This window comes from Aethalodelphis obliquidens, unplaced genomic scaffold, assembly GCF_003676395.1.
Source record: "Aethalodelphis obliquidens isolate GAN/ISIS:26980383/991018 unplaced genomic scaffold, ASM367639v1 scaffold100, whole genome shotgun sequence".
NCBI lineage: Eukaryota > Metazoa > Chordata > Mammalia > Artiodactyla > Delphinidae > Aethalodelphis > Aethalodelphis obliquidens.
In genome coordinates this window covers 2,088,626-2,113,484 of record NW_020838044.1, presented here as the reverse complement: position 1 = coordinate 2,113,484, position 24,859 = coordinate 2,088,626, and the positions used below count along the sequence as shown (strand labels likewise).

Here is a 24,859-nt window from a genome sequence, read left to right as displayed (position 1 = left end):
GTATAATGGGAAGTTGCTTCCTTGGGTTTGCTCTGTTTTCTTTCCCATACTCATGATATAGCTGTAACCAAGGAAATGAGGAAGCAGCCTTACGAATGGCAGAGCCACAGGATGGAAGGAGCCTGAGTTCCTGAATAACTTCATGGAGCAAAACTGCCTCAACAGCCTGGACTATTCTCCATGGGACATGAAGGAAGACTAAACTTCCATTTTCTGTAGGCCGCTGGCTTGGGATCTCTATCAGCTTCATCTTTCTCTGCTGATACAATGATAATGGAGGAATACTAGGCATGGAACTTGTCATTAACAGCAGGTAATTACAGGTCAATGGAGGAGACCCCAATGCAGGCAGCCATGTTCTCAGAATGTGTCTTGTTTTCTCGTTCTAGGGGGAAAGGTGCACATTGAATGGTGTAGGAGCACTGCCCTGAGGTGCCAAAGAATTCCAAGTCTTAAGAACTCTGCCAGATCCCAACCACAAGAAAATTCATCTTCTTTGGTTGCCTCAGTTTGAAGTACATACATTCTACTGCTTCTACCCCAGACTTTAAAATGTATGTCTTTACCTTTTACAATTTTGACCACAATGATTAGAAAAACTTCATTTGCAACTGACTTCATTATCACATATTCCTTCTTTTCTTAAGGATTGAGTTATTTTGCTCCTTTTTTCCTTGATAATCACCTTTTACATTTCAAATCTAAGATTTAAGCTTTAATGTAGCTATGCCCTTTTAACTTGAGCTTCCAAATCATGAGTAGGGAAACTAAGGCCACCTGTTTTTGAAGTTCTGTTGGAATACAGCTCCATCCATTCATTTATGTATTGTCTATGGCTGCTAAGGGGACCAACTGTCACAGAGACCATATGGCGCGCAAAGCCAAAAACATTTACTGACTTATCTTACCAGTTTCATTAACTTTTAGCTCTACTAGACTTTATTTTCTTCATGTCAGATTTATTTTTGATCTGGGCATTTTTTCCCGCTCTCTCATGTCTTTTTTAAAAATTGAAGTATAGTTGATTTATGGTGTTGTGTTAGTTTCAAGTGTACAGCAAAGTGATTCAATTATACACAAACACACATTCTTTTTTTTCAATTCTTTTCCATTATAGGTTATAAAAAGATATTGAATATAGTCCCCTGTGCTATACAGTAGGTCCTTGTTGTTTATCTATTTTATATACGTAGTGTGTATCTGTTAATCCCAAACTCCCTAATTTATCCCTCCCTGCCCCCACCCTTACCCCTTTGGTAACCATAAGTTTGTTTTCTATGCCTGCGTATCTGTTTCTCTTTTGTAAATAAGTTCGTTTGTATCATTTTTTAGATTCCACATATAAGTGATATGTGGTATTTATCTTTCCCTGTCTTACTTCACTTAGTATGATAATCTCTAGGTCCATCCACGTTGCTGAAAATGACATTATTTCCTATTTTATGGCTCAGTAATATTCCAGTGTGTGTGTGTGTGTGTGTGTGTGTGTGTGTGTGTGTGTGTGTGTGTCACATCTTCTTTATCCATTCATCTGTTGGTGGACATCTAAGTTGCTTTCATATCTTGGCTGTTGTAAATAGTGCTGCTATGAATATTGGGGTGCATGTATCTTTTCGAATTAGAGCTTTCATCTTTTCTGGATATATGCCCAGGAGTGGGATTGCTGGATCATATGATAGCTCTATTTTTAGTTTTTTAAGGAACCTGCATACCGTTCTCCATAGAGGCTGCACCAATTTACATTCACAACAACAGTGTAGAAGGGTTTCCTTCTCTCCACACCCTCTCAAGCACTTAATATTTGTAGATTTTTTTGATAGTGGGCATTCTGACTGGTGTGAGATGATACCTTATTGCAGTTTTGATTTCCATTTCTCTAATAATTAGTGATGTTGAACATTTTTTCATGTGCCTCTTGGCCATCTGTATGTCTTCTTTGGAGAAATATCTACTTAGGTCTTCTGCCCATTTTTTGATGGGGTTGTTTGTTTTTTTATATTGAGCTGTATGAGCTATTTGTATATTTTGGAAATTAATCCCTTGTCAGTCTCATCATTTGCAAATATTTTCTCCCCTCCCATAGGTTGTCTTTTTGTTTTGTTTATGGTTTCCTCTGCTGTGCAAAAGCTTTTAAGTTTAATTAGGTCCCATTTATTTTTTCTTTTGTTTCTTTTACTCTAGGAGATGGATCCAAAAAGTATTGCTGCAATTTATGTCAAAAAGTGTTCTGCCTGTGTTTTCTTCTAAGAGTTTTATAATATCTGGTTTTGTATTTATGTCTTTAATCCATTTTGAGTTTATTTTTATATATAGTGTTAGAGAATGTTCTAAATTTTATTCTTTTACGTGGAGCTGTCCAGTTTTCCCAGCACCACTTATTGAAGAGACTGTCTTTTCTCCTTTGTATATTCTTGCCTCCTTTGTCATAGATTAATTGACCATAAGTGGTTTATTTCTGGGCTCTCTGTCCTGTTCCATTGATCTGTATTTCTGTTTTTGTGCCAGTACCACACTGTTTTGATTACTGTAGCTTTGTAGTATAATCTGAAGTCAGGGAGCCTGATTCCTCCAGCTCCATTCTTCTTTCTCAATATTGTTTTGGCTTTTTGGGGTCTTTTGTGTTTCCATACCAATTTAAAATTTTTTTGCTCCAGTTCTGTGCAACGTACCCTTGATTATTTGATAGGGATTGCATTGAATCTGTAGATTGCCATGGGTAGTATGATCATTTTAACAGTATTGATTCTTCCAGTCCAAGAACATGGCATATCTTTCCATCCATTTGTGTCATCTTCAATTTCTTTCATCAGTGTCTTATAGTTTTTGGAGTCCAGGTCTTTTGCCTCCTTAGGCAGGTTTATTCCTAGGTATTTTATTCTCTTCTATGTGATGGTAAGTGAGATTGTTTCCTTAATTTCTCTTTCTGATTGTTGTTAGTGTATAGAAATGCAAGCAATTTCTGTGTATGAATTTTGTATCCTGCAACTTTACCAAATTCATTGATGAGCCCTACTAGCTTTCTGGTGGTGTCTTTAGGATTTTCTATGTATAGTATCATGTAATCTGCAAACAGTGAAAGTTTTACTTCCTTTCTAATCTGGATTCCTTTTATTTCTTTTTCTTGTCTGATTGCTGTGGTTAGGATTTCCAAAACTATGTTGAATAAAAGTGGCGAGAGTGGGCATCCTTGTCTTGTTCCTGATCTTAGAGGGCATGCTTTCAGCTTTTCATCAGTGAGGATGATGTTAGCTGTGGGTTTGTCATATATGGCCTTTATTATGTTGGGGTATGTTCCCTCTGTGCCCACTTTCTGGAGAATTTTTACCATAAATGGATGTTGAATTTTATCAAAAGCTTTTTCTTCATCTGTTGAGATGGTCATATGGCCTTCAGTTTGTTAATGTGGTGTATCACATTAATTGATTTGCAGATATTGAAAAATCCTTGTATCCCTGGGGTAAATCCCACTTTTTCATGGTGTGTGACCCTTTTAATGTATTATTGGATTCAGATTGATAGTGTTTTATTGAGAATTTTTGCATCGATGTTCATCAGTGATATTAGCCTGTTATTTTCTTTTTTTGTGATGTTTTTGGTTTTGGCATCAGGGTGATGGTGGCCTCATAGAAAGAGTTCAGAAGTGTTCCTTCCTCTGCAATTTTTTGGAATAGTTTCAGAAGGATAGGTGTTAAGTCTTCTATAAATGTTTAGTAGAAAAAAAAACCCTGCATTTTACTCTCCTCCCCTCACAATTACTGTTTTCAATATCATATATTTTACATCTAATTGTTTTGTGTATCTCTTAACTGCTTATTTTGGATACAAATGATTTTATTATTTTTGTCTTTAACCTCCCTACTAGCCTTGTGTGTGGATGATTTCCTACCTATACTGTATGTTTGCCTTTATCAGTGAGCTTTTTCACTTCATAATTTTCATGTTTCTATTTGTGGCCTTTCTTTTTTCACCTAGAGAAGTTTCCTTTAATAATTGTTGTAAAGCTGGTTTGGTGGTGCTGAATTCTTTTAGCTTTTGCTTGTCTTAAAGCTTTTTATTTCTCCATCAAATCTGAACAAGAGCCTTGCTGGGTAGAGTATTTTTGGTTGTAGGTTTTTCCCTTTCATCAGTTTAAATATATCATTCTACCCTCTGGCCTGCAGAGTTTCTGCTGAAAAATCAGCTGATAGGCTTATGGGAGTTCCCTTGCATGTTATCTGTTAGTTTTACTCTTGCTGCTTTTAATATTCCCTCTTTATCTTTAATTTTTGTCATTTTGATTACAGTGTGTCTTGGTGTGTTTGTCTTTGGCTTAATCCTGTATGGGACTCCCTGTGCTTCCTGGACTTGGGTGAATGTTTCCTTTCCCAGGTTAGGGAAGTTTTCAGCTATTATCTCTTCAAATATTTTCTCAGGTCCTTTCTCTCTCTCTCTTCTCCTTCTGGGTCCCCTATAATGCACATATTAGTGTGCTTGATGTTGTCCCAGAGGTCTCTTAAACTGTCCTCATTTCCTTTCTTTCTTTTTTTGTGTTCAGTGGCAGTGATTTACACTACTCCGTCTTCCAGCTCACTGATCCATTCTTCTGTATCATTTAGACTACTATTGATTCCTTCTAGTGTATTTTTCATTTCAGTTATGGTATTCTTCATCTCTGTTTGGTTGTCCTTTATATTTTCTAACTCTTTGTTAACAAATTCTAACTTCTCACTCTGTACATCCATTCTCCTCCTGGAGAGAATGATATCTTTACTTAGTTCTTCTGAGGTTTTATCTCATTCTTCCATCTGTAACATATCCCTGTGTCACCTCATTTTGTCTAAGTTGCTCTTTGTATTTTTATGTATGTGGTAGGTTAGTTACATTTCTCAAACTTGGAGAAGTGGCCTTCTGCAGGAGATGTCCTATGCATCCCAGCAGTGCACTCCCCTCTCATCATCCAAGCTATATGCTCTAGGGGTTCCCCCTAAGAGGGCTGCATGGGTCCTTTTGTTGTGTCAGGCTATGTGGGTGGTCTGGTAAGCTTGCTTGTTGCCAGGTCCTGCCTTATGCAGATGCTCCAACTGCAGTTTAGCAGAGCCTGGCCATGAGGCAGCTGGTTACAGAAGCCTAGGGGCCAAGGAGCTAGTGTTGTCTCACTGGTTGGTAGAGCCAAGTTTCTGAAGACTCCAGGGCTGTTGCCAGATCCTGGGGTTAGTGCCATACTACTGGCAGGCAGAGCTGGTTCCTGGAGTCTGCCTGCAGGGCCCAGGGGTCCAAGACCTCATTTCAGATCATTGGGGTGGAGGTGGGAGCAGTTCCTGATACAGTTGGGTATGGGGTCCAGAGTGTCCTGAAGGTTGCATTGGCCGGCTAGTGGGCAGGGCCAGGGCCCAGCTGGTCCCAAGGTAGGGTATGGGCTGCTATTGGTGGACTCTGTGTGCAGGATGCAAGATCATAGTTTTCTTGATTCTGGTGTCTACCCCCTGATAGATGGAGCTGGTCTAGAGGCTAGTGCAGACTTCCTGGCAGGAAGGACTGGTGCCTACCCACTGGTGGATGGAGCTGAGTCTTGGCCTTCTGCTGGGCAGGGCCACGTCTAGGGGTGTGTCTAGAGGTGGCTATGGGTTCAGGAGTCTTTAGGAAGCCTGTCTGCTGATGGACGGAACACTGCCCCTGCTTAGTTAGTTGTTTGGACTGAGGCATCCCAGCACTGGTGCCTACAGGCTGCTGGTGGGGGGCCAGGGCTTGGTACTACTGAGCTAAGATGGCAGCAACCAACAGGAGTGTTTACTTTGGTTGAATGTTCCTAAATATGTCTGCCACTAGTATCTGTGTCCCCAGGGTAAGCCACAGCCACACACACCCCCACCTCTCCAGGAGGCTCTGCAAGACCAGCAGGTAGGTCTGACTCAGGATCCTATCAAATTACTGCATTTGCTCTGGATCCCAGTATGTGTGATATTTTGTGTGCACCCTTTAATTCTTCTAGGTCTTTGTTAAACATTTCTTGCAGCTTCTCGATCCTTGCCTCCATTCTTTTTCTGAGATCCTGGATCATCTTCACTATCATTATTCTGAATTCTTTTTCCAGAAGGTTGCCTATCTCTACTTCACTTAGTTGTTTTTCTGGAGTTTTATCTTGTTCCTTCATCTGGGACATATTCCTCTGCCATTTCATTTTGTCTAACTTTGCGTGATTGTGGTTTCCATTCCACAGGCTGCAGGACTGTAGTTCTTCTTGCTTCTGCTCTGTATTTCTTTCTTGAGATTCCTTTCAAAAGAGGTGAAATTTTCACACCCTGTGTCACCTTTCACTGTTTCTCAGAGATCACCGAGGTCTCTGTTCACCCTCTTATCAGCTTCCTTGGTTCTGACAGGCTCAGGCCTTTCTTGTCTTTCTGTGGTGTTGAGAAAACACAGGGGGCAGCAGGGCTGAAAGATGAAGGGCAGCTCTGGTCTCTGCTGAGTAGGGACGGTCGACCAGAAGGAGATCACAGCAGCAACTTTACCTGCTGCCAGTCAGCCTTTTGCCTGATCCACATGCCCAATTTCTCCAGCCACATGATGGTCAGGATCCAGGGGTAAGCCAAGAACTTCTTGTAGTGCAGCTGAGCCCCTTGACACAGCACAGACCACCTCCTAACTGTGCCCCTCGTTCTGGTCTAAGGGTGATTGGTGCCTGTGATAGTGCAGGTCCTGAACTCTTTAGTTGGCTGAGGCCAGCACTTCAGGGGGGTCCCTCCAGTTCATGAGCACCCTTTAAGAGTGAAATCTCTTTCCCCCTTCAGTTAATTCCCACTGGCCTTCAAAGCCAGGTGCTCTGGGGGATCATCTTCCCAGTGCTGAACCCCCAGACTGGGGAGCCTGATGCAGGGCTCAGAACTCTCACTCATGGTTTGCAAGCGGTTCCCTGACCCCAGCTACAGAGCCATGCCACAGCTCTGGGGACCTCACACACCTCAGCTACGTGAGCTAGAGCTCAAAGTGTCTACCACTGTGTCACATTTTAGGATCTTTATTAACTATTTAATAATGCCATACATTTGTATAAGGTTAGACTGTTTGAAAACATCTGTTCACATTCCATATGCCAATAAAATTGTATTGGTATTGGTAGGAAAAAAAGGGTCATCCACATAGAGGGTATGGGATTTCATTATATCGGGAGTCCTCCCCTCTTACCCATCTTGTTGTGGTTCCTTCTTTGTGTCTTTTAGTTATAGAAGATCTTTTCTGGTAGGTCCCAGTCTTTTTGATTGATGGGTTCTTCTGCAGAGAGTTGTGATTTTGGTGTGCTCATGAGAGAGGGTGAACTCAGAGTCTTACTACTCCACCATCTTGGCTGCTCTCCTTTACTGGACTTTGTTTTAGCATACCACTTTTATCTTTAATCACTTAATTCTTAAAGACCTTTAACATTATTTTTACTGCTGTTTATGTAATAACTGCAAGAAATGGTCATTTGGACAAATGTTCAACAGGATACTTCTCTAAAGCTACTCCCTGTTTTGAGCTAAGACTTGAGGCCGTGCCTTAAGATGGCCCAACTCCACTATCCAGCCACTGTTTGAGGAACCTGCTAATAAGATGGTACTCTAAAGAGCCCTACACTTTGCAGGTATCCTAACATAAAATGGCCACACGACCTCTTGACTGCACAGAGTGGCTACACTTGATCCAGCCCACTAGGCCTGCCCATTTCAGATCAGGATATCCAAGGGGCAGCTACAGCCTACTAAATGCTTAAGTTAGAGAGAGCTAATGGCTTTCCCCCAGACCTGTAGATTTTAAACCTTCTGAAATTGTATTCTTTATCTCAGATGGCTGAGATAACTATAGCCAAGGCTCTAAATCCATATAATGGTTGTAGAGTTCGCCAGGGCTTTAACGAGAGATAATTCTTTCAAATTTCCAAATTTCATTACATGTTTATTGTGCACCAGGCAGTATGATCGATATAAGAAGTATAAAGTCAAATAAGACATGGATTCTCTCCTCAATGACTTTATGGTTGAGCTGGAGAGCAAAACAAGTAAAACAACAATTATAATACAGTGGGGGTATGTTTTATTGAGATCTAAGAACACAGATGAAGGGTATCTAAAGCAGGGAAAGCCTCCAGGAAAGGGTGACAGAAGGTAGGCCACCAGGATCCCACACTATCAGTAGACTACTCAAACCCCTTCCCCAGCACACCCAAGAGCCCCCTGAGCCATGACACAGAGTACCACAAGCTGACAGGAGGCTTCCCATGAATGCTGAATTAAGGAGGGAACCAGGCACAGAAGGGCCCCCTTTCTGTAAAGACCCCATGCTAAAGAACAGAGGTACATGAAGTAGAAATAGAAAGGAGCAAGCAATAGTATAATCCCACCTGTTCCCAACCCCCCGCCACACACACACATGCATGCCCATCCACGGAGCCTCTGCAGTGGACAACAGAAGGAAAAATGGACACCCACACACACCCAACAGTCAGTCGTGACTCCAGGAAGCCAGGAGGGAATAAGACAAGACACAGCAGGTATCATTAAGGCTTTACTGGGGATCAGACAGGGCTGGGCAGGAACCACACTGGGAGGCAGGGCCTGCACCTGCACACCAGGCCAATTCTGATCTTCAGGGCAGTGCTGGGAGCTCAGAGCAGAGCTCTGTGGGCCAGGGGTCTGGTCGGGCTCCTCACAGCAGAAGCAACCATGGAAGGGAAGGATAGTCTAGTTGGCTTTAGTGCAGGAGGGATGGATAATGTGGGGTGGGGGAGGAACTTTGCTGAAGAAAAGTGGGGAACTGAATAAAGGATGGATGAAAAGGGGGTTGGGAGGGAGATAAAGGGGGCCAAGACGGCATCTAAAGTGAAAAGAAGGAGAAAGAAAAAGACAGACGGTTCTGTGCACAGGGAGGTCCACCTGGTCTCCAGGACAATGGCTCCTCACTCCCGTCTCCTGGTTACAGGGCAGTATTTGTTGCCCCACATGGCAGTCTTTAGAAACAGAGGGCCTGGGAGGAAGCAACTGGACTTCATGTAGGCAGAGATCTTCTTCAAGCCCTGAGGGTGGGAAAAAGAAGGCCAGACCTCAGGTCTGCTGCCCCACTGGGGCTCATGCAGCTCTCCCCAAGTTTGGTACCCTGGTACAGCCCTTCCATGTGGGGTCAAATGTTGGGGCAATAGACAGCCTTTTGGGATGCTCAGCTCTGGAAAGTTGACTCTTCCAATTTCCTGTAATGCATTTGATTTCTTAATAAGACTTATCACATATGGAGACTCCACCCTGTATAAGGTGCTGTGTATCCACTAGAGATGATAATATAGGTTTAGAATCTCTACACAACTACCTGACAAGATAGGTTCTACTGTCACCATTTATCAGAAGGGAAACTGAGGCACACAGAGGATAAGCACCTCCCTCCTGGTCACACAGCTCATAAGTAATATGTCTAGAATGCAGCCTGGCTCGCTCTCACTCTCCATTCTGAGCTCTTTCTGCTGCACTCCCTTCCTCGCAGCTGAAAACAAAAAGAACAAGGTTCATTCATCATCCACTTATACAAAGAGTTAAGTCACCACTCAGGGCAGTTGCTCACCAACAGTGTGCCTGGAGGGGTATTCAGGATGGAAAAAACCAAGATGAAACATTCTGTATTTCGGATACCTGGCCCCTAGATAGTTAAGATGCATAACTCAGGAAAAACTCCAGTCACCTCAGATGTGTGCACCTTTCCATCCACAGAAAAGCACTAAAATCAGTAACTTGAGATACCTGTTTTTGGGTGATTAGCAGTGATCTTTTACCAAGACTTAGAGTTGATTATTCTTATTTCCCAAACCTCCCCTCCTACTTCTTGAGAGCAGTTCCTCGGAGCTATCTGAGAGGCTGTCTCCCGGGATATAGTCCTCAGTAAGTTCCCCCAAAAAAGGGAAACCCACTGCTCTTACGTTGTGTGGGTTTTACTTTCCAGTGGACAGTTCTAGTGGCCACAAAGGGGCCCAGGAGACTTCTTCCCCTCACCGGAACTTTACAAGGATCTGGAGCCTTGGTACCAGCAAGGCCCCTTGTGCCGGTCCACCTCTCTACATGTCCATACGAATTTGGGTGAGTCTCTCCTGATCTCAGTTTTACCATCTTGGCTGACAATCCTGAGTTTTATTCAGTGGCAGATGAAAAAGGTACCTGACTTCTCAGTTCAGAGATACTGAGAAAGTACCCAGTCGAGAGCCACTGGGAAGGTTCAGGCTGGGTGAGTAGGTAAGGGGCTGGTTGGCATCTTTCCTTGAATTGACAACTTTAACAGAATTAGTTGGAATATAGTGTAGATACCATATAAGAGCTCTTAACTCCGAAGATAAGGGACAGAGCTCTTCCTGGCCAGGTATGGCTTTCTCAGGCAACTGAGAAACTTGCAGGAGTGGTGGAGGCCAGTCCTTTATACCACACAGCAGTCCCATAGGGAAACCCATTCTTTAATTTACAGAAAGTGGCCCATCTGGGGACACACAAAAAGATTTGGCCTCCAGTGTTCCCAGTGCCCATCGAGGCTTTAGACTGTCAGAGGGAGAAACTGAGACGTGTAAAAGACCTGAAATGACTCTAGGGTGACAACTAGGAGAGTTCAGCTCAAAAACAACACACTGGCCCACCACATACAGTTTCAATAGTAATTTATCCTGAAAAACAGACTCTGAAATGGGAAACAAAGCTTTCTAAACAAAAGAAAGAAGAGTGACAGATTGCTAACCTATGACTAACACCACAGCCAGGTTTAGGTACATTACATACGGAGCTTATACTTGCAAATATGTAATTGGGGAAGCTATACCAAAGGAGATCTCATCCTAAAAATGGCCAAAACGGGGTTCTTTGGACATTCCAATACTGGGTTTTTTGGGTGTATACAGCTAGAGAAAGCAGGTTATAAGATCAAACAGACTGAATGGAATGCTCATTTCGATTGGTATTTAGAAGCTTCTAAAAGAGGAAATGAGAAAGTAACTTCTTGCAGAAAAGCAACAAAAAATGGCTTGAAATTATATCCGAATTTTTAAAAGGCCCCTGAAGCTGGACCTGCTCTCCATTGCTCCTCCCCGCTCCTCTGAGTGTCCACTGCAATGCTCTCCTTCATGCTATTCGTCTCTCTCTCAACTTCGTTTTTGTAACACCAAAATTGATTCCCCACAGAAAGCAACAATAATTCAAAAGCCTTGGTAAAATTGTGATTATTTTGGCCAAAAAGTTTTTAAAACTTTTTTTTTTCCAAAATTCTGACCTTAAGGAAACAAATGCCCTTCTAGGAGGAACGTGCATCATCTCCCCATGCCTTTGAGATATAAATATTCTACCTGATCTTAGGCATCTTCTACTGTGTTTTGGTAGCTTAGTCTCTGCAATTGAGAAGGTACACATATGGTATACATTTGGCAGAAAGTTGCATAGTCTGAGATTCCAAGCAGTCTTTTTGTCCAGCTACGCCAGCTTCAGGGAAACGTGTCATAAGTGGTCCCAGTCCATAAAGCGCCTTTGTTGTCTCAACCTTCCTTGTGTCCCTGTACAACAAAGGCCTTTATTTTCTTCGACTATATTTGGGAGTAAACTTTCTGGTTCTGGTGAAGGCTACATCCTTTGCACTCTCTTTTGGGGATGACTCTTGCATCTTATTGGTTTGAATCACAACTAAAAATCCTAACAATTGATCCTTTAAATTGGAAAAACTTCTAAATTGGTAAATTTTTAGAGACCTCTCATTGTAAACAGTTGTTTTATTGGTATCTATGGAAACCCAAACTAGAAGGTGGATACAAAGAAATATAATGGCTAACCTTAAGAACTCCCTTAGTTTATAGGACGGAAATCTTTAGATGGTTATTAAGAGATGGGATAAATGAAACAGACTTCGACAGCATTAAAACAACGGTTTTGATACAACACTACCAAAAAGGATGTTTTGGAGAGGCCAAAAAGACCCCTTATTGGTCCTCCTAATGTTAAAGGGTCCCAAACAAGTCCATTCTATTTACCCCAGTTTAGAAAAATTTTAAAGGCAAAAAGGTAAAAAAAATTACATTCAGATACTTGACCAGCAATTGCTCGGGGCAACATGCCAATCAATCAAGTTAAAGATTGACAAAAAGCCCTGGGTCCCTTGGCTCAACCCCTCACTGGAGACCCCAAAGCCTTTTATACAGAAATGGGTAAAATGGCCAGGGAATAAAAAGGAAAGTTTCTGGGACTCCTTATAAGACCAAGACTGGTTAATAGGGTCCTAGTGAGGGCAACAGTTAAAGGTATAAGAGTTGATAGAATTGAGATGAAAGTTTATTAAAAATTGGTGTATTTGTGTTTTTTTTAATAAATTTATTTATTTATTTTTGGCTGCATTGGGTCCTTGTTGCTGCGCTCAACCTTTCTCTAGTTGCAGCGAGTGGGGGGCTATTCTTCGTTGCGGTATGCGGGCTTCTCATTGAGGTGGCTTCTCTTGTTGCGGAGCATGAGCTCTAGAGCACAGGCTCAGTAGTTGCAGCGCACAGGCTTAGCTGCTCCGCTGCCTGTGGGATCTTCCCAGACCAAGGCTCGAACCCGTGTCTCCTGCATTGGCAAGCGGATTCTTAACCACTGCCCCACCAGGGAAGTCCCAAAAAATTGGTGTATTTGAACAGGCTTTATGTAAGATGGTTCATCTCTTTTACCTGATATATTGTGGGGATGTACAATATGTCTCACTGGGGAATGCTCCCCTGCCTGGTATAAGACAGGGTATATAATCTGTCTCTCAGGCAATGTTAATTAAACATGATAAAGGAAACCAATAGGGTTACATGAGTCCACAGAGTATGAGGTAAAAGCTGCGGTCTAATATTCAGGGGCTAACAAAAGCAATAATGGAGTTTGGTTTGGGGGTTTTGTTTGTTTGTTTTGCTTTGTTTGTCCCTAGGGTAAATTGGTCTGAGTTTGACTTGTGCACTCAGAAAGAGGACCTTCTGCAAACATTTGAAGGCATGATACACTGATCCCTAAAGTTCTGGAATATGGAAATCTTTTGATTTCCAGTTTAGTTGGAAATTTTCCTTCTGATATAAGAAAACAAATTAAAGAAAATGTAGTTGGGCAAATCAATCTTTTGGTATCATTTAGGTGGCAGCCCAGTTCTTTGGGGAATTAAAAGCAACTGTGGGGACTTCCCTGGTGGTACAGTGGTTAAGACTCCAAGCTCCCAATGCAGGGGGCCCAGGTTCAATCCCTGGTCAGGGAATTAGATCCCACATGCATACTGCAACTAAGAGTTTGCATGCCACAACTAAGGAGCCCATGAGCCGCAACTAAGGAGCCCACCTGCCACAACTAAGACCTGGTGCAACCAAATAAATAAACATTTTTTAAAAACAAAAAAATAAAAGCAACTATGTTTGCCTTGCGAATCCCCACATTTCAGAAATGTAAATACAGCCCACAATGACCTGAGACTGAGCCTGATTAACTTAATAAGGTAGAACCTGAAACCAAAGGGAAAAAATAAAGGAAAAGAGGCCTTTTAAAATTCAAATGGTTAGAAAGCCTCCTTCACCCAAAATCTAATTCACAGCCTCTTTTAAGGATTTGTCAAGAATGAACGTAAATCTTAAGTCTTTTCCACGAATAGTAAAAAGCCTAAAGAGTCTCCCTCATTATCGGTTTTAGAAAGGAGGAAGCTGCAACCCACTGCAGTCACCCACTGACAGTGCGCCCTGAGGGGAATTCAGGATGGAGAAAACCAGGATGAAACATTCTGTGTTTTGGATATGGGGGACCTTAAAGAGTTAGGATGCATATCGAACAAAGAATTTCAGTCACCCCAGATTCGTGCATCTACCTACACATAGAAAAACACGAAAATCATTAACTTGAGATATTTGTTTTTCGATAATTAGCACTAATCTTTTACCAAGATGCATGCTTGACTACATGTACTTCCCAGCCAAAAATTCATATACCTACTGTCTCCTACCTTACGTCTTGAGAGCAGTTCCTCCGAGCTCTCTGAGAGTCTGTCTGCCGGGCTACAGTCCTCAGTAAGGTCCCCAAATAAAACTGAAACTCACTGCTTTTAAGTTGTGAGGGGTTTTTTTTCCAGTCAACATCTTGTTATGGGAGTACTCGTTCTTCTCATTCTGCAAAAACATCCTCTTTTTCAGAAAAGACTTCTAGGTTCCCAGGGTTTGCCCACAGAGGGATGGACACCTAGCAAAACAAAGGGTCTCAGAAAGTGCCCAAACAACTTGCAGAAGAGACCAGATTTCACTCAGCAAAACCTGGATGAAAGGTGATAGTGAAGCAGGAGATAGATGGGACCCAGGCCAAACAGCTGAAGTTCATCCCCTGTGGACAGAAACTCCATAATAGCAGAAACTCCATGAAAGCAGGATGATGGAGGAGGCTGGGCCCTGCCCAGATAAGAGATAAAAGACCACATATTCCTCATTCTCGAAGTCAAGGAGACCTCCCCGACTACACATGCACAGAAAGCCTCCTTGGAGGTCAAAAAGCGAGGGGGTGCCAACTCATAGTAAGTGATGTCAACTACCCATAGGCCTCTTTGCTAGAATCCATCTTGGCTAAGAGATGTGCAAGCACATAGGGGAGGACCCTAAGATACATCAAATACAGACTCAGAACCAGGCAAAGCAAGATGACTGGTCAAAGGAAACCTGGAAGAAATGCCCCATAAAAGTGATTCAAACTACCACAAGGGCGTGACTGTCTCTCTGAGCCCACCTGGGTGTCTATCCACACGTACTGTACTCTTTTTTTTTCTCCTAATAGACACTTTATTTGTTTCACTACTTTCCATCTTCGTGGGAATTCTTTTCTGCAAAGCCAAAGGGCCAGGGCCTTGTCACTGACCACTGTTCTAGCAGCTAGGATTTGGTGCTCTCAGCGCCACGACCCAACCTCAGTCTCTGGCCGGGAACCAAAACCCTGCTTCAAGCCGCTGCAGGCTGAGGCCACCTGAGATCTTATTTGGTGCCAAAACCAGGGAATTTAAGGTAAATTGCGGGCTTTGCCCAGCTGCGGCTTGAGGCCTCTGACTTTCACTCTTGCCCTCTTTCTCTTGCTCTCTGCTTCACTTTCTTTTCAAGTCCCACCCCTCAGGCCCTCAGGTCCTGACCCCCATGGCATTTTCCATTGCAGCCAACTCCAATTCCTCCAGAGTTCCCCCTTCACTCCAGGCGTTGGCAGTCTGCAACGGACAGCCTATTGGGTTGGCCACCTTCAAGCAGACTGCAGTGCTCAAGGAGAGCCCTGGCAATGCACCAGCAGTGGTTCAAGGAACCCCTCACTTGAGGGACTGGGTAGACCAGAGATGTCTGGTCAGGGATCAGTGGGAGAGTAGAGGACACTCAAAATCCCACCAAGCACAGGATTTGAAGGAAATTCAGAGGACGCTCTGAATCTCCTTCAGGTGCCTCCTAGTAATGTTTCCAGAATGCTGGACTTCATTTCTAGGAGCGCAGTTAAGCCAGATGGGCTGAGAAAGGAAAGCTTAGGTCCTGCTGTAACATTGCCTGGCCTTTATTTAAGTAGGGGGATGGAAAAAAATGGCCTGAAAATGGGTCTCTTACAATTAGATCTTTACTGCCATAGTATGGGGAAATGGACTGAGGAAAACTCTCCTGACCTTCTAAGTGATCCCTTCTAACTTCTCCCAACTCTCAGGGGGGAAACCAAGCTCCCCCCACTCCTGCAAGTTCCCTTACTCCTTCAGATTCTTTTGATCAAACTAAGACCCCCACCTCTCTGGAGGGACAATCCCTGCCAGGACAACATTTTATCAGCCAGTCTGCCCCTGTATCCAGGCCAATCTGAGCACTAAATTGGTCTAAATTTTAGCTATGAAACTATGACCAAGGAAAAAGAAAGATGATTTTTGAGTGTGGCCACAATATTCTTTAGTCTCTGGAGAAAACTGGTTAAGAAAAAAAACTTTTTTTTTTTTAAATTACAAAACTGGTTCTTTTTTCATGTGCAATTAGAAAAAGCTAGCTTGTTACTTTTTTCAGAATTCTGACACTGAGGAACAAGTCCTACTAGCAGAACTTGATTTTCTCTCCCTGTGCCTTGAGACCAGGGCTCTCAGGAACACTTACCTAGACCATCTCTAATTCCTGAAGCTGAGGAAAAAAACTGGAATGAAGCCTTTTAAATTTTTTCTTATTCCAACTGTTATTTATAAACTAGTGAGTTTTACATTGTGATATCTAATTCATGACTAAGTTTAGAAAATGAAGTTAGATCTCTCATTGGATCTGTCTGGATATATGTATGTCTCAGTGTATGTCTTTGTCTTCGGATAATATTGCTGAGGTTAATTTGTAAATGAGCTCTATTTAATTGGCTTAAAGGAAAGTAAGCACTTACAAATCAGGCAATTCTAAATACAAGAGAAATTAAGCTAAGTGAATTTCAGGTTCACATGAACTGGGAAATATTCAGTATTAAATTAATAACTGGTATTAATGTTTAAGTTTGTTGATCTAATTAATATAGACATGTCTTTAGAGTCATCAACATTAAGTATAACACTTTTATTGCATCTAGGTTTAAAATAAGCTAAATAAAATCTTGTTATATCCGTTGTAAATTTGTCAGCAAGGAAAGTAACTCAATGTGAACAAACTTCTAAGGAAAAAAATTCAAATGAGATAACAGCTTCGGGTGAACTTTTTAGGAATAAAATAAGATACTGAAACATTCATTACTGAACACTGGCTTCCTTTTACAGAGAAACAAAAGGTCTAGAACTATTAATAAATATGTTTGGTGCCACACATCTATATTTTCTGTAAGAAAGCACATTTTTCAGGAAATTATTATTTGGATTTATGTTTACCAATCTACAGAGTGCTGATACAAAGGACAGTTCATGGTTGCTTAAAGAAAGTAGGATGTGTGTTTTTAGTAAAGAAGATATGAGGAATGGAATTGCATTTTATTAAGGGAAAAAGAAGTAGGTCTGACTTACAGGTGGCTGTTTCTAGATGGAAAAAAAAAGTACTGGATACAGAAACTGACAAAAAGCTTTGTGGAAAGTGGACCCCAAGAAAAGAGTTTTGAGAATGGTCAGGATTGACTAAGCTTAAAATAAATTTAACTGAATAAATGAATTTTAAAAGTAAGCTGGTGCAAAACTTGAATTGGGGGACTTCCCTGGTGGCACAGTGGTTAAGAATCCACCTGCCAACACGTCCTCAATGGGGAAAAACTGAAACCATTTCCACCAAGATCAGGAAGAAGAAAAGGTTGCCCACTCTCACCACTATTATTCAACATAGTTTTGGAAGTTTTAGCCACAGCAATCAGAGAAGAAAAAGAAATAAAAGGAATCCAAACCAGAAAAGAAGAAGTAAAGCTGTCACTGTTTGCAGATGACATGATACTACACATAGAGAATCCTAAAGATGCCACCAGAAAACTACTAGAGCTAATCAATGAATTTGGTAAAGCAGCAGGATACAAAATTAATGCACAGAAATCTCTTGCATTCCTATAAACTAATGATGAAAAATCTGAAAGAGAAATTAAGGAAACACTCCCATTTACCACTGCAACAAAAAGAATAAAATATCTAGGAATAAACCTACCTAAGGAGATGAAAGACCTGTATGCAGAAAATTATAAGATGCTGATGAAAGAAATTAAAGATGACATAAATAGATGGAGAGATATACCATGTTCTTGGACTGGAAGAATCAACATTGTGAAAATGACTCTACTACCCAAAGCAATCTACAGATTCAATGCAATCCCTATCAAACTACCACTGGCATTTTTCACAGAACTAGAACAAAAAATTTCACAATTTGTATGGAAACACAAAAGACCCCGAATAGCCAAAGCAATCTTGAGAAAGAAAAACAGAGCTGGAGGAATAAGGCTCCCTGACTTCTACAAAGCTACAGTAATCAAGACAGTATGGTACTGGCACAGAAACAGAAGTATAGATCAATGGAACAGGAAAGCCCAGAGATAAACCCACGCACATATGGTCACCTTATCTTTGATAAAGGAGGCAAGAATATGCAGTGGAGAAAAGACAGCCTCTTCAATAAGTGGTGCTAGGAAAACTGGACAGCTACATGTAAAAGAATGAAATTAGAACACTCCCTAACACCATACACAAAAATAAACTCAAAATAGATTAAAGACCTAAATGTAAGGCCAGACACCATCAAACTCTTAGAGGAAAACATAGGCAGAACACTCTATGACATAAATCACAGCAAGATCCTTTTTGACCCACCTCCTAGAGAAATGGAAATAAAAACAAAAATAAACAAACGGGACCTAATGAAACTTAAAAGCTTTTGCACAGGAAAGGAAACCATAAGCAAGACGAAAAGACAACCCTCAGAATGGGAGAAAATATTTGCAAATGAAGCAGCTGATTAATTTGCAAATGAAGCAACTGATTAAACAAAGGATTAATCTCCAAAATTTACAAGCAGCTCATGCAGCTCAATATCAAAAAAACAAACAACCCAGTCCAAAAATGGGCAGAAGACCTAAATAGACATTTCTCTACAAAAGATATACAGATTGCCACAAACACATGAAAGAATGCTCAAAATCATTAATCATTAGAGAAATGCAAATCAAAACTACAATGAGGTATCATCTCACACCAGTCACAATGGCCATCATCAAAAAATCTACAAACAATAAATGCTGGAGAGCGTGTGGAGAAAAGGGAACCCTCCTGCACTGTTGGTGGGAATGTGAATTGATACCAAGGAAGCAACCTAAGTGTCCATCAACAGATGAATGGATAAAGAAGATGTGGCACATATACACAATGGAATATTACTCAGTCATTAAAAAGGAACGAAACTGAGTTATCTGTAGTGAGGTGGATGGACCTAGGCTCTGTTGTACAGAGTGAGGTAAGTCAGAAAGAGAAAAACGACTACTGTATGCTAACACATATATATGGAATCTAAAAAAAAAAAAAAAAAGGTCATGAAGAACCTAGGGGCAAGATGGGAGTAAAGATTCAGACCTACAAGAGAATGGACTTGAGGATATGGGGAGGGAGAAGGGTAAGCTGGGACGAAGTGAGAGAGTGGCATGGACATATATACACTACCAAACGTAAAATAGATAGCTAGTGGGAAGCAGCCGCATAGCACAGGGAGATCAGCTTGGTGCTTGGTGACCACCTAGAGGGGTGGCATAGGGAGGGTGCGAGGGAGGGAGACGCAAGAGGGAAGAGATATGGGGACATATACGTATATATATTTTTATATATATATATAACTGATTCACTTTGTTATAAAGCAGAAACTAACAACCATTGTACAGCAATTATACTCCAATAAAGATGTTAAAAAAAAAAAGAATCCACCTGCCAATGTAGGGGACACAGGTTCAATTCCTGGTCCAGGAAGATCCCACATGCCATGAAGCAACTAACCTCATGCGCCACAACTACTGAGCCTGTGTGCAACAACTACTGAAGCCCGTGTGCCTAGAGCCCGTGCTCCACAACAAGAGAAGCCACTGCAATGAGAAGCCTGCACACCGCAACGAAGAGTAGCCCCTGCTCACCGCAACTAGAGAAAGCCCATGAGCAGCAACAAAGACCCAACACAGCCAAAGATAAATAAATAAAAATCTACTTAAGATTAAGAAGCCTAGCTTGTTCTTTCTAAGGACACAACGGTTTCCCAGACAAGATGACGGTGATGCAGAGATTCCAGACACTTCTTGGAACAGATCCTGCTGGAATAACAGCAGATGTCACCCCGGGTCGCTTAATGAGTCAGGGCGAGAGCTCTGTGACCCCAACTAGGTAGGGTCTGTGAGCCTCTTGACAGCCTGAAGAAGCTACAGAAGACAGACCTTTGCCTTTTGTCCTCCCAATAAAGATTTCTTGGGGTTCATGTCTCTCAGGGGGCGATTTGAGGCAGGAGATAGATGGGCCCCAGGCCAAACAGCTGAAGTTTGTCCCCTGTGGACAAAAACTCCGTAATAGCAGAAACTCCATAAAAGCAGGATGATGGGGGAGGCTGGGCCCTGCCCAGATAAGAGATAAAAGACCACATATTCCTCATTCTCGAAGTCAAGGAGACCTCCCTGACTACAGATGCGCAAAAAGGCTCCTTGGAGGTCAAAAAGCGAGGGAGTGCCAACTCATAGTAAGTGATGTCAACTACCCATAGGCCTCTTTGCTAGAATCCATCTTGGCTAAGAGATGTGCAAGCACATAGGGGAGGACCCTAAGATACATCAAATACAGACTCAGAATCAGGCAAAGCAAGATGACTGGTCAAAGGAAACCTGGAAGAAATGCCCCATAAAAGTGATTCAAACTACCACAAGGCCGCGACTCTCTCTCTGAGCCCACCCGGGTGTCTATCCACACGTACAGTACTCTTATTTTTCTCCTAATAAACACTTTACTTGTTTCACTACTTTCCATCTTCGTGGGAATTCTTTTCTGCAAAGCCAAAGGCCAGGGCCTTGTCACTGACCACTGTTCTAGCAGCTAGGATTTGGTGCTCTCAGCGCCACGACCCAACCTCAGTCTCTGGCTGAGAACCAAAATCCTGTTTCAAGCCACTGCAGGCCGAGGCCACCCGAGATCAGTATGAAGGTGTGGAGCACAGGCCAGGCCAAGCCAGACTCTAATTATTCCACTTAAAGGACAGAGTCCACCTGCCTGGCCTGGGACTTGAGCCCAGTCTCACTGGGCCCCAACCTACCACATCCCAGTACTGCTGCAGCCAACTAGGCAGTGAGACACTCAGGTGTATCTGTGCACAGTCTTCCCAAGACAGACAGTGCCCAATAAGTTCCAAGGATTCAAAGATCCTAGGGGTGCCTGTACCCAACAGCTCAGGCCCCAACAGGCCACATACTGCAGCCCACATCTGTCCCCATCCTCCCTGCCGGGAAGTCATCCCAGCTCTTGCAAAATTCTCAAGGCCAATAAGCCTGGAGCAGAACCAGAGCTGATGAGAACTAGCTAAGAAAGCAGATTTGATGATGGGGCCGGGTGGGGAGTGGGGGTGGGAATAGAGAACAGATTGTACTGAAAAACCTATTGGATTAGAGCTTCAAATTCCCAAAGCTGACATAAAGCAGACTTGTTGCTCTCCCACTGGTTGACTGAGGGTGACCGATGATGAGCTGGGAGGTGAGGTCAGGCTGTGCTCTTCCAGCACCAAGTGGTTCCACGCACACCACACAGCTCGGGGTTCCTGTAGTTCTCCAGCTGCACTGAGCCCCAGAAGGTGGGCGCCAGGACTGTGTTGCTTCTTCATCCCCACTGTGCCTGACACAGTGCCTCATACAGAGGAGAGGGTCAGATCAGTGAATGTTACTAAAAATAAATGTACCATCCCGCCTCTGAGATCGGAATCTTGGGTAACTGGCAGGAAGAAGGAAGGAAGATGAGGGAAGGAAAGTGCCCACTATAAGAGGTGTCGAGATAAAATCCTTCCAAAGGACACCTATGTATGTACTCAAATCCCAGCACCAACTACAGTCCTGAGAATCTCAATACAACTGGCGGCGACTCACTTGTGCAGACCCCTCTGGAGATCTAGAGAAGATATTGTCTGTGTTTTTAGTACTTGATATCAGTCCTACGGTGTCTCAACTCTACTAATGCCAGCTGCAGGCAAACTCCTGAAGGTTCTGCTTCCTCCACACTTTCCAGAGCTGTGAACCAGACAGGTAAAGGACCTGAGCTTTCTTTTCCATACAGGAAAAGGAGAGCCACTGACTGCTGCCCATAGAAGCCAGATGTTCTGACTGGGAGCCCAGCACAGCCTGTACTGGCCCTGTGACCTTCAGAAATTATCCTTTCAGCTTAACTCCTTATCTGTAAATTGAAGAGGATAATTCTTTTACCACGGAGGAATGTTACAAAGATTAAATTTGACACAGTATATGTTAGATGCTGAGCAGAGATTCTGGCATAAACCAAGTCCTCATTAAATGTTATTCTTCATCTGGGTTCCAACTAGGAAAGCATCAGTGAAGAGAGGGAAGAGAAGAGAGATATAAATACTAGAGGGGTCAGGAGAATCACCTCCAAACGGGAAGTGAAGTCTTTCAGGTTTGGGAATTCATCCAGACACCTGGGCTCAAATGTGCGGTGCATGTCAAGGATGTCGTACGCCAGGAAATGCACGTAGGTGAGCTGCAGAAAGGCAAAGCGTGAATGGGCACCAAACTCTGAACACGGGAAAAATGACAGCTCTCCATCCCCCGAAGCCGTCCCCCTTACCTTGTCCCCTGCAAACCGGGGCCTCTTCCCCAGAAAATCTGAGAAGAGCTTCATCGTTTTAGGGATCTCCTTCAAGTAATCAGGCTTTAGTTTCTCCTGAGGCACAAAACAGCTGTCACTGCCCTCAGATATAGACGCCCTGGGCAGAGACCAGGCCTCTCAGGGCTGTGCCTGATCCCAGCTGCCAAGTACACCTGGGTCAGTGCCCAGACTGCGATTTAACCCACTTGTGTTCATTAGACTCCTACCAGGTACCACCTCCCATCTGTGAGAGGAGATGGGAAGGCAAAGGGCAAAATAACACCGCGCCTGAACCTGTCACCACTCAGCTCCAAGCACCTGCCGTGGGTCAGACCAGCAGTGCTGTGAGACCTGGCAGAGCGCAGGCCTCAGACCTCAGGAAGATCAACGCTCAAATGACTCAGGAAAGAAGTCCTAAGTTCCAGCGTGGGTGACAGAAAGGGTGTGAATGCTGATGCAGTCTCTGAACAGATGAGGAGAAGCTGAGAGGCTGAAAGGAAGGAGGGAGAGGAACAAAGTCTGACCCCAGGCTGCCTGCTGGGCACATGTGTTTATGCCTGAGATGCCGAGGAGGAGGTGCTGGGCTAACGAGGAAAACACCCTGTCTAGGAACTGAATCTCCACCCAAGGATGTCTGGACTCTATCCTAAGATTGGTGGGAACTAAGTCAGAGTTTCCAAGGGAATGTCTTGGTGGATCAGTAGCTCCAAGGAGTTCAAAGGCAAAAGACCAGTGTAGACGTGACCCTGACCAGCATTTCAAACCCTGTCCAGCCCGGTGGGAGGGGACTCACAAAGTCAGAGCTGTAGCAGATCATGGCCATGCACAAGTGGACATCCATAACCTGGTTCTCCAATACGTCCACGCAAATCTTCTCTTCCTCTGTCTCCCCACCTGTGGCCACACAACAGGGACTCACCCTCAGGATCCCGCCCCAGACAAGCCCATCCCCCACCCACAGCTCCACTCACACATGTTGTGCTTGCGAGCAATGTAGCAAAGGATGGCGTTGCTCTAGGTGAGCTTGTGAGCCCCATCAATTAAGTAGGGCAGCTGGAGGAACAACAGGCCAGGTCGGTTGGGCCACCAGGCTCCCCTGCACCCACTCCCTTGAGCAAGGGCAGAGATGAAACCTGGCACTCACAGAGCCTGGCCCATGGTAGACACTAAACAATATACTGTAAAATGAAGGGATGAGCTGGGACATACAGCATTAGGGAAAGGCAGTGAAGAGAACCAGGAAGCTGAGAGGCCGAGCAGAAGGCACCGGACCCTGAAACCTCTAAGCTGGGTAAGCAGATGGACAGGGACACCGTCCACTTTCCCCCAGAGCACCCCAGCCCCTGCACCTACATTGGGGAAGTCCAGGCCCAGCTTGGATTTTTCATTCAGCTACTGGCTTCTGTCATAGTTGAGAGCTGTGGTAAAGAAGATGCAGTGAAACAAACTGCCCCGGAGTCCAACCCTCCTTCCCGGGGGACCTACCAAGGAGTCAGAGACAAGAGCCCCTGAACAGGTGGATCTGGAATCTGAACCTCTAAATCTCGCATGGAGTTTTGGGGGAAAGCACAATTAGACGGCTCTGGAACCCACATGAGTAAGATTTACAAAGGGTTAGTGCAAGCAATAAAGGGAACCCGTGCCAATGGCTGATACAGGGGCCCGGCCATCGGCTCTCATGGCCGGCCTTGGAGGCCAGCTAGACACTCGAAGAGTTCGGGAAGGGTTAGACCTCTCTCCAGCTGCTGGAGGGCAGCAGACAGAAATAACAGGGGCCAGGACATGGGTTGCTTGGTACCAAATCAGCATGAATTGAGCAGAAGCCAGGACATGACAAGGATGCCATTACCGTCCCCCAGCGGGTACTTCTTCTCCTCCTAGTTTGAGTCTGTGTCCTCCAGAAGCAGGCGGATGGCGTGAGCCAGCTGGGAGAGATAGCCGGGACAAAGGACAGACATGAGGTTTAACCGCGCGACTTTCTGTGCTCCGGGTCCCCTCCCACACTCCCAACCCTCTCCCCGACCAGGGAAGGAGAGGCGGAGGGAAGGGGCTGGGCTGCAGCGAGCCCCACAAACGAAGTTTCTGGCGAACCGGTCCCCAGCTGCGCAGCATTTCCCTGCCCGCCCTGGTGGACCCCCACTCACCCCGCGGATATCCCAGTAACCCCGGATCATTGCCACGGTCAGGGTTCGTGGACCGGGTACCCTCTCCGAACCGCAGTGGAAGTTCATCCGGGTGCCTGGATCAAGCCTGGGTGTGGCCTGAGTGAGGCCACGCCCCACCGCGTCTCTCCGCCCCGCCCCCAACTACTACCCAATCTCCGAGGCCTCCTGCGACCCGGGGCACCCGGGGTCCTCAGCGCGGTATCTGCACCCAGAGCAGTGGAAATAGTCCGTGTCCCTCTCCAGGCGCGGGGACTCGGGAGCCGAGCTCTGGGCGCCAGGACGCTGAGGGCAGCCTGGTTCCCGTCCCCAGTCAGATCTCAGGTAAATCGGGGGAGTTGGCAGTGCGCTCGGGGAACAAGCCTGAATCACAAGAGCACGAATCTTCCACCTCCCCTGCCCTCCCAGGAATCGCTCAGGCTTGCTGCTGGGCTGCC

General features: G+C 44.1%; 1 pseudogene; it reads right to left on the bottom strand.

Annotated features, from left to right (window-relative positions):
* Nucleotides 1-8,504: 8,504 nt before the first annotated feature.
* On the bottom strand, nt 8,505-24,491 carry LOC113614598 (glutathione S-transferase Mu 1-like; annotated as a pseudogene).
* Between the last annotated feature and the right edge of the window lie 368 nt (nt 24,492-24,859).